The 13,940-nt window shown below is 47.4% G+C and overlaps 1 pseudogene; it reads left to right on the top strand.

Annotated features, from left to right (window-relative positions):
- Positions 1-1,159: 1,159 nt before the first annotated feature.
- Positions 1,160-4,277, top strand: LOC134358735 (uncharacterized; annotated as a pseudogene).
- The last annotated feature ends 9,663 nt before the right edge of the window (positions 4,278-13,940 follow it).

Here is a 13,940-nt window from a genome sequence, read left to right as displayed (position 1 = left end):
TCAGAGCACTGAAATGCTACATTTATCCAGTTATGTTATATGGCTCAGAATGTTGGACAATATCTAGTACCATGAGGAAACAAATTGTAGCAGCAGAGCTGTGGTTTTTGAGGAGGATGCAAAGAATATCATGGACGAAACGAATATCTAACGAGGATGTCATGAACAGAGCAAATACTAAAAGAGAAATAATGTATGAGATCATGAAAAGGCAACGTAACTTCATTGGACATGTGATTAGGAAAGAGGAGTTAGAATGCACGGTAATTATGGGAAAGATTGAAGGGAAGAAAGCAAGAGGAAGACAAAGACAAATGATGATGGAGACAGCAGCCAGAGAACTGGAAATGAATACCAATGAATTGATCCACTTGACCCAAAACAGGAGTGTGTGGCCTACGGCAGTCAAAGCTCAAACTGGGCACGGCACCTGATGATGATGATGATGTACATAAACAGGGTTATATTGCATTCACCTGAAGGGGGAGGAAGTGTAATGTGTGGATCTATTTCCTTTCGAGCAGTGAGTCCCCTTAGCACTACATATGGACCATTGTCTACGTGTGCATATTGATCTGTTGTCTACGCATGTATATTGATCAGAGTCTATGTCTGCATATTGTTGCTCTCTCTTGCTGTCTCCCTCTCTCCCTCTCTCTCATTGCAATGTGAATACACTGTTGAAAGCCATCTCCCATGTGCATATTTTTATTTAATTGACATGTAGATGCAGACACAACACCTGCACTTCTAATACAGATTCTTGATCTGAAATGTTAACTATCCTTTGCTGCCTAACATTCTAAGTTTTTTCCAGAAATTAGTTTATATCGCTTTTATATTCTTTTGTCTCAGATTTTTTGTCTGCATTCTCATTCTTTAACTGCTTACATTCACCCCTCAATGCGCTGTTACAATAAAACATGTGGTTATATAGCAAAGACAGTTTTGTGGTCTACACACATAAAGTCTGTCCAACCGTAAGTTCTTAGATGCCATGGGAACAATATTACGCTGTTACGAAATTCTAAAGAAAAAGCTGTAGACTAAAGAGCAAGTGGGAGGAGATGACATGTGTCTGTTGATGTTTAACCAAGCGAGGATGAAGTGTTTGGCGGGAGCAGGAGCAGCACAACGTGCAGGTGTCCAACCTGGTGAGACGAAGGAGGGGCCAGGCCCGGAGTCACCCCATAGTGCCCAGAACCTCCAAGTGTTGCAAGCTAATCCCTCGAACATGAAGTCTAACAGGAGGCGGATCAAATGGCCTGCAGCTAACATGACTTCACTGTGGAAGCAGTTTGATGACGATGTTAACCAAATTCTGGAGGCAACAGCAGAGGGAAGGGTTGATAGGAAGCTGCAAACCATGACAACAATTATTGTTAGTATTGCAGCGGAACGGTTCGGAGAAGAGGAGAAGGAAGGCTCCAAAACATCTTACTCGAAGAACCAAAGAGCATTGAGGTTCCACAACATCAGGCAGGAGATGAAAACGCTGAAGTCCCAATACAAGGAGGCAGGAGAAGAGGAGCGTATTGGCTTGGCCCAGCTGATGTGCATACTACGAAAGAAAATCGGGGTCCTCCGCCGGGCAGAGTGGCATCGGAGGTGGCGTCATGAAAGGGCTCAAAAACGTGCTGCCTTTATCGCCAACCCCTTCAAGTTCACCAAGGAGTTGCTGGGGGAGAAGCGCAGTGGGAAACTGGCCTGTTCGCAGGAAGACATAGACCAACATCTGAAGAAGATATATAATGATCCTGAAAGAGAGCAGGAGTTGGGAGAGTGCGACATCCTAATAGACCCACCTGAACCAGATGTGCAGTTCGACATGTCAGAGCTGCAGCTAAAGGAAGTCAGAGAGGTCGTCTGCAAAGCAAGGGCAAGCTCGGCTCCAGGACCAAGCAACACCTCGTACAAAGTGTACAAGAACTGCCCCAAACTCCTGCTGCGTCTGTGGAGATCCTGAGAATCTTCTGGAGAAGGGGGAAGATCCCAGAACAGTGGAGAGTGGCTGAAGGGGTGTGGATCCCGAAGGAGGAAAATGCCACCCAGATAGATCAGTTTTGCATCATCTCCCTGCTGTGTGTCGAGGCGAAGATCTTCTTCAGTGCAGTTTCCAACCGGTTGTGCACCTACCTAGCAAAGAACACCTATATTGATACATCAGTCCAGAAAGGTGGCATTTCAGGGATGCCGGGCTGTCTGGAGCACATTGGTGTGGTGACACAGCTCATTAGGGAGGCCAGAGAGAACAAGGGCAACCTGTCAGTGTTGTGGCTCGACCTGGCAAATGCATATGGCTCCATTCCGCACAAGCTGGTGCAGCTCACACTGACCAAATATCACGTCCCCAGCAGAATCAGAGACCTTATCGCTGATTATTACAGCAACTTCAGGATGAGAGTCTCTTCAGGAGCAATTATATCAACCTGGCACAAGGTGGAGATCGGCATCATCATAGGGTGCACTATCTCAGTGATACTGTTCTCCCTAGCCATGAACATGCTCACTAAGTCTGCTGAACCAGAGTGCAGAGGGCCCATAAAGAATTCCGCTCAACGGCAACCACCTATCAGGGCATTCATGGATGACCTCACAGTCACCACTGGAATCAGTCTCAGGCTGCCGGAGGATTCTGCAAGGGCTCGAAAAGCTGGTGGAGTGGGCCCGGATGCGTTTCAAACCTACCAAATCAAGATCGATGGTGCTGAGGAAAGAGAAGGTGGTGGACAAGTTCCAGTTCAGCATCGCAGGCACAGCCATCCCAACCATCACAGAAAAGCCAGTCAAGAGCTTAGGCAAAGAGCTTTGACAGCTCTTTAAGGGACACAACATTCATTCAGGCACTGAGTTGGATGGCTGGCTGAAATCTGTGGACAAGTCTGGCCTACCTGGGAAGTTTAAAGCCTGGGTGTATCAGTATGGCATTCTTCCCAGATTCCTGTGGCCCCTCCTCGTCTATGCAGTTCCGATCTTGACAGTCGAAACCTTAGAGAGGAGGGTTAGCAACCACCTCAGAAGATGGCTGGGGCTGCCAAAGAGCCTGAGCAGCATCGCACTCTATGGACACCACAACAAACTGCAACTGCCCTTCAAATCCTTGGAGGAAGAATTCAAGGTAACAAGAGCCAGAGAAGTGCTACAGTATAGGGACTCAAGTGACCTGAAGGTGGCTAGAGCAGGGATTCAAGTAAGTACTGGCAGGAAGTGGAGGGCAGAGGAATCTGTTCAGGAGGCAGAGGCGAGGCTGCGTCACAAGAGGCTGGTGGGAGTGGTCACACAAGGCCGAGCTGGGCTAGGATCCTTTCCAACTCCCCAAATGGACACCAGAGGGAAGGAAAGGCGTCGTCTAGCTCAGGAGGAGGTGAGAGCAGTAGTGGAGGAGATGAGAGCCTGCAAGGCGGTGGGAATGAAGCAACAGGGAGCTTGGACAAGATTGGAGAATGCGGTTGAGAGGAAAGTGACCTGGGCTGATCTTTGGAAAGCCAAACCACACCATATCCAATTTCTGATCCAGGCAGTGTACGATGTGCTTCCAAGCCCATCAAACCTGCACACATGGGGCAAGGGAGAGTCATCTGCGTGCCCACTGTGCTCCAAGTGAGGAACCCTGGAGCACATCCTCAGCGGCTGTGCAAGGGCACTTGGTGAGGGACAGTACAGGTGGAGGCATGATCAGGTTCTGAAGACCATCGCCGAAGCCGTCAGCGCAGGAGTTAAGTGGGCGAAGCGGTCCTGACCCTCCAAGCAGACCATTGCCTTTGTCAGAGCTGGGGAGCAGCCAATACCTGCCAAAAGAACATCTGCAGGCATTCTGACCTCTGCAAGGGACTGGCAGCTGTTGGTGGACCTCGAAGGGCAGCTGAAGTTCCCCAACCATATTGCAGCCGCCACCCCGCGACCAGACATTGTCCTAGTGTCTGAGTCTACTAAGCAAGTAGTGCTGCTGGAGCTGACAGTCCCATGGGAAGATAGCTTGGAAGAGGCCTTTGAAAGGAAGCTCTCCAAGTACGCAGGACTGGTCAGCAACTGTCAGCAGGCTGGATGGAGAGCGAGGTGTCTCCCAGTGGAGGTTGGTTGTAGGGGATTCATAGCCCGTTCTTTAGCTAGAGCCTTCAGCATTTTGGGCATCGAGGGAGAGAGGAAGAGGAGAGCCATCCGCAGTACCATCGATGCGGCAGAAAGAGCCTCAAGATGGCTGTGGCTCAAAAGAGGAGAGCCATGGAGTCATAAGTAGCTAGCCATCTGAACACAAGCTGGGGTCTGATCAGCCCCGGCTGGGTCACCTGGAGGAGGTTGTATGATGTTGAAAGACTCGAAACACCCGATGATTCTAGGAACATCACTGAAGATGTGTCCAGAAGCATCAATAGATGTATGTACACAGCTATCTATATCCTTCTCTGAAATTCTATGGTCTGTCTGACTGTCAACAAGATTTGCAAGTTAACCCATAAATTACAACCATAATTCCACCAAGATGGCATGTATCCCCATCAGGCCTCAGGAATGCTGAGCTCCAGAACAATAATATTCATTGAACAATCTCATCCCATCAAAATATTTGCAAAGATTGAATATCAAACAGAATCACATTTTCTTAATGACACTTGAATGAATAATGAACCAAATTAACAGACAAGATAAGTATGGCTGTTCACGAAAAGGCATACTGTCACTGTGTGATAAGTTGAAGGATAATACACTAAAGATCTGTTAAGTTTAAAAAGACAGTAAATTCATGGTCTGTAATAAGATTTTAAAAATGCTGTGATAAGGTTAGAAAGATCATACGGTCATGAGAAACAATTTATAAGGTGTTTTAAAATTGTTTAAAAACATTAAAAACATATGTTAAAAAGGGGCTAAAATGCTAAAAGTATTTAATTCATTTGATTGTTTATTTCTGTGGTAAACCATGTATATATGTTGTAACTCAGTTACCTGTCTGGACACACACCTCTGCTGACTGCCCCTGTGGCTCCTCCCACAGAGTCCTGTATAAAGGTGTTCGCCTTGCCCCTCCCCCTCAGTCCGGGGGCAGACACTCACTGTGGAGGTCGTATTGTACAGTGAATAAAAGCCTTTCAGTATTTTTACCAAACCTCAGTCTTTTGGAGTAATTGAAGGTGCTTCAATTTTATTCGCTGTACATTTTAAAACATGGAACAGCCTCTGAGACCAGACAAATTAGACCTCGATCCGCAAATGCCTGACACTGGAAACGCTCTCGAACTCTGGCTGGCCTGCTTCGAAGCGTATCTAGAGGAGATTAAAGCAACCGACCCCGTAGCGAAGCGCAGAGTTCTACTCTCCAGGGTCAGTCCGCAGGTTTATTCGCTGATCAGAGACCAGCCGAACTACGACGGCGCGATGAACGCACTCAAAAGACAATACCTGCGGCAGACAAACAGCGTCTATGCTCGGCATCGCTTAGCGACACGGCAACAACGGTCCAGACAATCGAGTGCTGAGTTTGTCCAGGCCCTACAGACACTCGTGCGAGCCTGCGATTGCCAGGAGCTGACGGCGGCGCAGCATGCAGAACTCCTAGTGAGAGACGCCTTCGTCACGGGGACCAGGTTAGTGTACATGCGCCAGCGGCTGCTGGAAAAAGCCGATCTTACCCTAAGTTCGGCGTTTGAGCTGGCTTTTACGTTGGAGGCCACTCTGCATAACTCAGAGGCTCTCCAGGCACGCGATCCCCCAATGGCCTCGTGGGCGCTGCAGACCCCGCAACCCGCCGGCGAATCGACCTCCGCTGCAGCCAGTCGTGAGTCCGCGAAGTGCTACTTCTGCGGACTGGAGAAGCACCTCCGGAAACGCTGCGTGGCCCGACAAGCTACCTGTTCCAGCTGTAGAAAGAAGGGCCACTTCGCCAAGGTCTGTAAGTCAAAACTGCGAGCGGGATCCAGCAGCGCCGCGTGCAAGAAGTGGGGGTCGCCATCTTCCCTGCACACTGCCACCACGTGCGAGACATGGGGGCCGCCATCTTCCCTGCCGCCATCTTCCCTGCACGCCGTCACCACGTGCGAGACATGGGGCGGCCATCTTGGTCGGCGCCACCTCCCACCGCCTACGACCAACGGGTGCTCACGGGGCACCCTACCGCGCCGGACCAAGACAGCGACCCCACCCTGGCTTCCGTGACCCTCGACCAAAGCGCTCCCCACCAGCTCGCAAGGTCAATGATGGACATCCTGGTGGAGGGGCACAGGACAAGCTGCCTGTTTGACACAGTCAGCACGGGGAGTTTTATCCACCCGGCCACGGTGCAGCATTGTGGACTCATGATACGGCCGGTAAGTCAGAGGGTCACCATGGCCTCCGGGTCGCATACAAGAGACATCCGGGGGGGTTGTGTAGCGACGCTAGTGGTGCAGGGCACAGAATATCGGGACTTTAAGTTACTGGTCTTGCCTCAACTGTGTGCCCCTGTGCTGTTGGGGTTGGACTTCCAGAGCCACCTGAAAAGCGTGACAATGAAGTATGATGGGCCCCTCCCGCCAATTACTGTCATAAATCCCCTGTTTTGTAGAGATATGTCACGTACCCCACTACTGACCACACACACACACCGACCCGCGCATCCCACCCAACATCATGCCAACTGCCACACTACCGACACCTCTTGCGGCCTCTCCACCTTCAGGATCCCTCCCCCACCGCTGTTCGCCAACCTGACCCCCGACTGTAAACCTGTGGCAACTAAAAGCAGGAGGTACAGCGCGGGGGACAGAGCCTTCATTAAGTCGGAGGTGCAGCGGCTGCTCAGGGAGGGGGTCATTGAGGCAAGCACAAGTCCTTGGAGGGCGCAGGTAGTGGTTGTTCGGAACGGGGAGAAGAATAGGATGGTCGTGGACTATAGCCAGACCATCAATAGGTTCACGCAGCTCGACGCGTACCCTTTACCCTGCATCACGGATATGGTCAATCAGATAGGACAATACAAGGTGTACTCGACCATAGACCTAAAATCCGCTTACCATCAGCTCCCCATCCGCCGGGAGGACCGCCCTTACACTGCCTTCGAGGTGGACGGCAGCCTTTATCAATTCCTGCATGTCCCCTTTGGTGTCACAAATGGTGTATCTGTCTTCCAGAGGGCAATGGACCAGATGGTGGACCAGTGCCAACTGAAGGCCACGTTCCCATATCTGGATAACATCACCATCTGCGGTCACGACCAGCAGGATCACGACAACAACCTCCAAAAATTTCTCCAAGCGGCCAAATCTTTCAACCTCACCTATAACAAGGACAAGTGTGTATTTGGGACCACCCGACTTGCTATCCTTGGGTGTGTCGTGGAGAATGGAGTCATTGGCCCTGACCCTGACCGTATGCGCCCCCTGTTGGAACTCCCTCTTCTCAATACCCTCAGAGCCCTCAAAAGGTGCCTGGGCTTCTTTTCATATTACGCCCAATAGGTCTCTAACTATGCAGACAAGGCCCGCCCCCTGGTCAAGTCCACCACATTCCCTCCCTCTGCCGAGGCCCACACGGCCTTCAACCGCATAAAAGGAGACATTGCCAAAGCAGCAATGCATGCGGTGGATGAGGCCATTCCCTTCTAAGTAGAGAGTGACGCCTTCGACTTTGCGCTGGCTGCTACCCTCAACCAGGTAGGAAGACCAGTGGCGTTCTTCTCCCGTACCCTTCAAGGCCCTGAAATTCGGCACTCCACGGTAGAGAAAGAGGCCCAGGCCATAGTGGAAGCTATAAGGCACTGGAGGCACTATCTTGCCGGCAAAAGGTTCACCCTGCTAACTGACTAGCGCTCAGTCGCGTTCATGTTTGATAATCAGCAGCGGAGCAAAACCAAAAACGATAAAATTCTGAGGTGGAGAATCGAACTCTCCACCTACAACTATGACATCATGTACATGCCTGGGAAGCTCAACGAGCCCTCCGATGCCCTATCCCGGGGAACATGCGCCAGCGCGCAGATCGACCGGCTATACGCCCTACATGTAGACCTTTGCCACCCGGGAGTCACCCGGCTTTTCTACTTTGTGAAAGCCCGGAACCTGCCTTACTCCCTTGAGGAGATCAGGATGATGACCAGCGACTGCCAAGTCTGCGCAGAGTGCAAACCACACTTCTACCGACCCGAAATGGCACCACTCATCAAGGCCACCCGCCCCGTTGAGCGACTGAGTGTTGACTTTAAGGGCCCCCTTCACTCCACCGACCGCAATGTGTACTTTCTTAACGTAATTGACGAGTACTCGCGGTTCCCCTTCGCCATCCCCTGCCCCGACACCACTACCACGTCAGTTATAAAAGCCCTGCGCAAACTCTTCACTCTGTTCGGATACCCATGCTATATCCACAGTGACAGAGGGTCCTCGTTTATGAGTGACGAGCTGCGCCAATATCTACTGGCTAGGGGAATTGCAACTAGTAGGACCACGAGCTATAATCCCCGGAGGAATGGACAGGTAGAGAAGGAGAATGGCACATTGTGGACAGCCACACTCTTAGCCCTCAGGTCAAAGGGACTGCCGGTCTCCCGTTGGCAGGAAGTCCTTCCCAAGGCACTCCACTCCATCCGCTCCCTGTTATACACAGCCACCAATGCCACCCCTCATGAGCGGCTCTTTTCTTTTCCCAGAAAATCGACCGCTGGAACCACCCTACCAACTTGGCTGACGTCCCCGGGGCCAGTGCTGCTCCGGAAACATGCGAGGAGCAATAAATACTCCCCGATGGTCGAGAGGGTTCACTTACTTCATGCGAACCCCCAGTATGCCTACATGGTTTTACCTGATGGGCGGGAGGACACGGTCTCCATCCGCGACCTGGCGCCCGCAGGAGCTCCGGACCCTACCCTGAACACTCCGTGGTGACTATTGACCCCGTACCCACCAATGTATGTACCTACGAGACACCTTGCACCCCAAACCCTATACAGACACCACACGACACTCCCATACCGGGCGCGACACACACGCACGAGGGATTACCAACGCCTAACGTGCTGGCACCTGAAGTCAGGCCGGAGCCAGCACAACCGCCATCGCTGGTGCTATGTAGATCACAGCGACGGACACGACCGCCTGATAGACTTAACCTGTAAATATACTTCTTGTAAATATTGTCAGTCACTTCACCCCGCGGGACTCTTTTTAAAAAAAGGAGGGGTGAATGTGGTAAACCATGTATATATGTTGTAACTTGGTTACCTGTCTGGACACACACCGCTGCTGACTGCCCCTGTGGCTCCTCCCACAGAGTCCTGTATAAAGGTGTTCGCCTTGCCCCTCCCCCTCAGTCCGGGGGCAGACACTCACTGTGGAGGTTGTATTGTACAGTGAATAAAAGCCTTTCAGTATTTTTACCAAACCTCAGTCTTTTGGAGTAATTGAAGGTGCTTCAATTTCATTCTTTATTGTTAAAAGTTAAGCTCTAATAGTATTATCGGTGATCTACAGAGTAGCCTTGATTTTCTAGCCTGAGGTCAGTTGCTTTTGTCTCCACCCACATACCCAGGGGAAATCGCGGTATTTTCCTCACTTGAGTAAATGCTCTCAATGAGGAACCACCATATCACTGTCGTGATTATTTCTCCCCGTTTTTCTTACACTGTTCCACCATTTAGCAACTTTGTGGCTGAACTGATTTGTAACCACTGTCCAGGATTCCAGCATTACCATGGTTTTGTCTCTTCTCCACTGTCAGGCAGAAGATACAAAAGCCGAAAAGCATGTCCCATCAGTCTCAAAGACATCTTCTAACCCTCTGTCAAGTCTTTTGAACAGACCTCTTGTATGTTAAGATGGACATTTGACCTTGTAATCTAACTTGTTAAGGCCTTGCACCTCATTGCCTGCTTGCACTGCACTTCTTCTATAAATTTAACACTTTATTCTGCATTGTTTTCCATTGTATTACTTCCACGTACTGATGTGAAAAATGTTCTCCACATATGGATAGCATGTAAAACAAGTATTTTCTTTGTATCTCAGTACATGTGACTTCCATGGCCTTCTGCCTCTTTCACCAATCAACTTCCCAGCTCTTTACTTCATTCCTCCCCCTCCTGGTTTCACCTATCTTCTTGTGTTTCTCTTTTCCTCCCCCCACCTTCTAAATCTACTCCTCAGTTTTTATCTCCAGTCCTGCCAAAGGTTTTCGGCCCGAAGTGTCGATTGTACCCTTTTCTATAGATGCTGCCTAGCCTGCTGATTTCCTTCAGCATTTCGTGTGTGTTGCTCAGATTTCCAGCACCTGCAAATTTTCTTTTGTTTGTTAATAAACCAATTTACCATCTTACAATCTGTACCTCAGAGCTCTACAATTTCATATCTTTTGGATAATTAGATTTTTTTCCAATTTTTCCTTCAAAAAATAGACATTTTCATATTTAGCTTGGGGTGATGGGATCTCAGAGCACTACCATACAGAATCAGGCCCTTTTTGGAGCAGATTTTCTGCCTAGGGCCATCTGTCTGCTATGGACCATATCCCTCCAGATCCTTCTAATGCATGTACTTATCCAAACTTCTTTTAAGTGTTACAACTGAGCCTGTAACTATCAACCTTAACCTATCTATATCTTTTTGTGGTCTCCTGATTCTCTCTTACATAATGTTACTTGCACAATGCCTTCTACATCATTCTCCATGACTTTAGCTAAACAAGAGACTCCCGGACACGTGCAAAAATACCATTTATTTTCATTTGTGCCTATAATATGCCTTTATCACATTATTTCTTGGTTACTGATGAGAAATTAATTACTGCGGAAGAAAACTATGAATAACTTTAAATTAATACCCAAATCAGCTTATGTTGACTTTATTCATTTAATTTCATTTATCCAACAGAGTTTCACTGAATAAAGTGGGAAGGGTGGGGTGATTTATCTCTCAGTTCTGTATATCCACCACTTTGTAGTAATTACACAAATAGACCACTGCACTTTGTTCCATGTATTGAGTGTGGCCGATGATCACATGTTAAAATGCTTTTCAATTTCCATTGATATTGCAGCTCTTCCTTTCATCACCAGAGACATCCTTTGCTCCAATTAAAGGGCATTGCCATACATTCATTGGCTGAAATCTTACAGGAATCTGCAGAGCTCTCCTTATATAAGTGTAAGTCATAAATTTGCACACAGTCTGCAAAGTTAATGTAGATGCTAAATTTCCGTGTGGATTTCCGACCATATTATTGCTTCAGTGGCAGAGCAATGTCATGTTGTTGCATTTTATCAAGTGAACATGGTCGTTCCTGTAGTTCATGGCCTATAATTAGATGTGGTTCAAAAGTATAATTGTTGCTCAGTGAGAAACAAACAATGTCACTCACGTACAAGGGCATGGCACTGTGAGTTAGATACAGTAGGCCTACATGCACGGCTGGAGGATGTAATAGCCTAAGGGAAACCAGACTGAATACATTTCTGGCATGTAAGTTGTAATGGAAATGTACTTCTAATAATAATAAATCATGTCCATCATGGTAGAACAGATTGAGTCATTAAGCATATTAGTGTGGATGGGTGTTTGTATAATGAGAGGAAAGTTATGGAATATCAAGCAATAAAATGAGCATAAATCTTAGTGAAACTTTGTTTTTTTTTGGCCTTATGTTCCATGATTTTAATTCAAATAATGACTAATATTGGAATAAGACCATAAGATATAGGAGAAGAATTAGGCTTTTGGCCTATCGAGTCTGCTCCACCATTAATCATTTTATTTTCTATTTTTCCTCTCAAATCCATTCTTCTGCCTTCTCCCTGTAACCTTTCAAGCACTGACTGATCAAAAACTGATCAACCTTCACCTTAAGTACAGACAATGACCTAGCCTTTATGGCTGCCTGTAGCAACGAATTCCACAGATTTGCCACCTTCTGGCTAAAGAAATTCCTCCTCATCCATGTTCTAAATGATGGTCATACCTCTATTCTGAGACTGTGCCCTCTCATCCTAGATTCCCCAAATGTAGGAAACATCCTCCACACATCCTTTCAACAGTCAATGGGTTTCAACAAGATCTCCCCTCGTTCTTCCAAATTCCAGCAAGTACAGGCCCAGAGCCATCAAACACTCCACATACAATAAACCTTTCATTCCCAGTATCATCTAAACTATCTCCAATGTTAGCACATCGTTTCTAAGGTAATGGGTACAAAACTGCTCACAAGGTTCCAAGTGAGGCCTCACCAGTGCCTTATAAGGCCTTAACATTATATACTTGCTTTTCTACTCTCGTCCTCTCAAAATGAATGCTAGCATAGCACTTGCCTTCCTCACCTGCAAGTTAAGCTTTGGGGAATCCTGCACAAGGACTCTCAAGTCCCTTTGCACCTTGGATTTTCTCCCCATTTAGAAAATAGTTTATGCTTTTATTTCTTCTACTAAAGTGTATGACCATACACTTCTCGACACTATATTCCATCTGCCACATCTTTGCCCATTCTCCTAATCTGTTTAAATCCTTCTAGAGCCTTCCTGCTTTCTAAGCACTACCTGCCTCTCCACCTATCATCTATCATCCACAAACCTGGCCACAAATCCATCAATTCTGTCATCAAAATCACTGACACCGACCACTGCGAAACACCTCTAATCAGCATCTGAATCAGAACCAGGATTATTATCACCGTCATGTGACGTGAAATTTGTTAACTCAGCAGCAGCTGTTTAATGCAATACATAATCTAGCAGAGAAAGGGAAAAAAATAAATAAAATAAAACATAATAATAAATAAACAAGTAATCAATTACATAAACACGAGAAAATCTGCAGATGCTGGAAATTCAAGCAACACACACAAAATGCTGGTAGAACGCGGCAGGCCAGGCAGCGTCTATAGGAAGAAGTACAGTTGACGTTTCGAGTCGAGACCTTTCGTCAGGACTAACTGAAAAAGGAGATAGTAAGAGATTTGAAAGTGGGAGGGGAAGGGGGATCAATTACGTGTATTGAATAGATTTTTTAAAATGTGCAAAAACAGAAATACTGTGTATTAGAAAAAGTGAAGTAGTGTCCAAAGCTTCAATGTCCATTTAGGAATCAGATGGCAGAGGGGAAAAAACTGTTCCTGAATCACTGAGTGTGTGTCTTCAAGTTTCTGTATCTCCTACCTTATGTTAACAGTGAGAAAAGGACATACCCTGGGTGCTGGAGGACCTTAATAATGGACGCTGCCTTTCTGAGACATCGCTCCCTAAAGATGTCTTGGGTACTTTGTAGGCTAGTGCTCAAGATGGAGTTGACTAGATTTACAACCTTCTGCAGCTTCTTTTGGTTCTGTGCAGTAGCCCCTCCAGACCAGACAGTGATGCAGCCTGTCAGAATGCGCTCCACAGTACAACTATAGAAGTTTTTCAGTGTATTTGTTGACATGCCAAATATCTTCAAACTCCTAATAAAGTATAGCCGCTGTCTTGCCTTCTTTATGACTACATCGATATGTTGGGACCAGATTAGATCCTCAGAGATCTTGATATCAAGGAACTTCAGGCTGCTCACTCTCTCCACTTCTGATCCCTCTATGAACATTGGTATGTGCTCCTTTGTCTTACCCTTCCTGAAGTCTACAATCAGCTCTTTCGTCTTACTGACGTTGAGTGCCAGGTTGTTGCTGTGGCACCATTCCACTAACTGGCATATCTCACTCCTGTACGTCCTCTCGTCACCACCTGAGATTCTACCAACATTAGTTGTGTCGTCAGCAAATTTGTAGGTAGTATTTGAGCTATGCCTAGCCATACAGTCATGGGTATAGGAGAGTAGAGCAGTGGGCTAAGCATACACCCCTGAGGTGCACCAGTGTTGATCATCAGCGAAGAGGATATGTTATCACCAATCCACACAGACTGTGGTCTTCCGGCAGCCAACCAAAAAAAGGCTTCCCTTATTCCCACTTGTTATGTTTTGTAACTCCAAAATATAAACCTAATCAAAATAAGAACATGG

This window comes from Mobula hypostoma, chromosome 2, assembly GCF_963921235.1.
Source record: "Mobula hypostoma chromosome 2, sMobHyp1.1, whole genome shotgun sequence".
NCBI classification, from domain to species: domain Eukaryota; kingdom Metazoa; phylum Chordata; class Chondrichthyes; order Myliobatiformes; family Myliobatidae; genus Mobula; species Mobula hypostoma.
This window is presented reverse-complemented; position numbering and strand designations above follow the sequence as displayed.